The 2619-nt window shown below is 36.1% G+C and overlaps 1 long non-coding RNA gene across 1 annotated transcript; it reads left to right on the top strand.

The window, feature by feature from the left end:
• Positions 1-786: 786 nt before the first annotated feature.
• Positions 787-1600, top strand: LOC113472833. Its single transcript, XR_003394992.1, has 2 exons — positions 787-837; positions 1261-1600. It is a non-coding gene; the product is annotated as an uncharacterized LOC113472833 (long non-coding RNA).
• The last annotated feature ends 1019 nt before the right edge of the window (positions 1601-2619 follow it).

The raw sequence follows: 2619 nt of genomic DNA, 5'->3' as shown, positions 1-2619 counted from the left end.
TTCTTCCATCCTGTCTTCCTTCTCTCTCTCTCTCTCTCTCTCTCTCTCTCTCTCTGGTTTTGGACAGTAAGACCTTAGCACAGCAGTTAGAAAAGAAGAAGAAAAACATTTTGGAAAAACTTCTATGCACACAGAATAATTTTACTACCTACTACCACGCCTTGTAAGCGATAAGTCGTGGGTTCGATCCCGCCCTGTTTTATCCTGAACGGATAAGCTTCGTTCTCGGAACGGCTGGCTTTCTTCCATCCTGTCTTCCTTCTCTCTCTCTGGTTTTGGACAATAAGACCTTAGCACAGCAGTTAGAAAAGAAGAAGAAAAACATTTTGGAAAAACTTCTATGCACACAGAATAATTACCTACTACCATATCTAAATATAAAACATAATATATGAGCAAAGCAAAGCATCTGCTTTGTAAGCGATAAGTCGTGGGTTCGATCCCGCCCTGTTTTATCCTGAACGGATAAGCTTCGCTCTCGGAACGGCTGGCTTTCTTCAATCCTGTCTTCCTTCTCTCTCTCTCTCTCTGGTTTTGGACAATAAGACCTTAGCACAGCAGTTAGAAAAGAAGAAGAAAAACATGTTGGAAAAACTTCTATGCACTCAGAATAATTACCTACTACCATCATCGCATCAATCGGAATCTTGATTTATGACAATTTGTCTGAGACTAGGTACCTACATACCTAGACCTACCCTATCACTCAATCTCAATGGAAAAATCCCGTAAGGAAAACCAGACATCTCCACTATTTAAATGTACAGCACATTGCATACTTTTTGAGATTGACGGCCGTTCCGAATGGACATTGAATGTGGAAGTGACTGTTATATGGTGAGTGTAAATTATAGCCGTATTTTATTGTGTGACTTTTTTTTTGACATCATACAAGTGACTGTTATATGGTGAGTGTAAATTATAGCCGTATTTTATTGTGTGACTTTTTTTGACATCATACAAGTGACTGTTATAATTGACGGCGGTCATAAGATTCGTAGAACAAAGAATGGCTTCACTTTTTCTACACAACTCGTATATTAGGTATCCATTGTTCGTAACCCCTTGGCTCACAGCTGAGCTAAACCCGGGAATTTTCAAAATATTCGAATTTCAAATTTTTAAAAGTTAAAAGCCAACTTGTGAAATGTGAACTCATATATCAAACCATTTTGAGTTTGCGTGCTTATATTACCAGTAAAATAACAGCACGAAAAGCTGAAATCATCATCATCATCATTTCGTTCATTTCTGTTCTAGATCCGAGTGAATGACAAATTCTGGACCAGTTTTACACACCGCCAGGATTACAATCTGATCAACCAGTTGAATATTCAGGGACAAGTGAACGTTTCAGAATACAGCTTGAAATAATAATACCTAGGTACATACCCATCTAAAATTTTTTTGAAGATTTACACTTTACTGATGAAGTAGGTAATGATTGTAATGAAACACAAATCAAAGGACAAGCATGAAATGATTTTTCATAAAAATGTGAACAGGGTAAATAAAATTAATTTTATTGTTTATTAATTTGTCAATGATACGAAATTATGTATTTTTTATTATAACTATTTTATTACACGTTTGCAAAACTTAATTTTATTGTTTATTAATTTGTCAATGATACGAAATTATGTATTTTTTATTATAACTATTTTATTACACGTTTGCAAAACTATAATTATACTTATTATGTCTTTCCATGCTACTCATGGAGATTGACGGCGGTCATAAGATTCGTAGAACAAAGAATGGCTTCACTTTTTCTACACAACTCGTATATTAGGTATCCATTGTTCGTAGCCTCTTGGCTCACAGCTGAGCTAAACCTGGGAATTTTCAAAATACCTATTCGAATTTCAAATTTTTTTAATTTTTAAAAGCCAACTTGTGAAATGCGAAGAAAAGTAAGAATTTTTGAAAAGATTGACGGCGGTCATAAGATTCGTAGAACAAAGAATGGCTTCACTTTTTCTACACAACTCGTATATTAGGTATCCATTGTTCGTAACCTCTTGGCTCACAGCTGAGCTAAACCCGGGAATTTTCAAAATATTCGAATTTCAAATTTTTAAAAGCCAACTAGCCAACTTGTGAAATGTGAAGAAAAGTAAGAATTTTTGAAAAGAAAGTTCATAGAAAGCCATTATTTGAATTTTCTAATCCACATCATAGAGGATACGGTTCAAATAAAATTGAGGTCCATTATCTGCACTCCAGGCTGCTTTGAAATTCAATAGGTAGGTAAGTTACAATCAAATTGCATCATGAAGCACCAAGGCAAAGAAACTGTTCTTTCTTCATTTCTAGTGATGGGGGTTTAGTCTTCATTCGGTAATCTGTAGCTTTTTTTTTTTTTTTGTCATCATACGAAATTTCTCTTTGGACTGGCAGCGGGTCTGGTAGGGTCTAAGTCCAAAGAGAAATTTCGTATGACTTAAAAAAAGTCACATAATCGAATGCAGCTTATCTCTCAGGGTTCTGTCACCTAGCAAAGGCACGTGATGCGCTGAATGCTGACTTGCTGAGTGTTTGGCGTTATTCACTGCCTCCCGAAAAAGCAACCTAGTTAGCTTGGAAGGTAGCGCGTCTGCCTTGTAAGCGCTAGGCCAC

The sequence above is a fragment of the Diaphorina citri genome, unplaced genomic scaffold (assembly GCF_000475195.1).
Source record: "Diaphorina citri unplaced genomic scaffold, Diaci psyllid genome assembly version 1.1 scaffold9005, whole genome shotgun sequence".
In the NCBI taxonomy this organism is placed as follows: Eukaryota; Metazoa; Arthropoda; class Insecta; order Hemiptera; family Psyllidae; genus Diaphorina; species Diaphorina citri.
The sequence above is the reverse complement of the archived record's forward strand: the minus strand, read 5'-3'. Positions and strand labels throughout refer to the sequence as shown.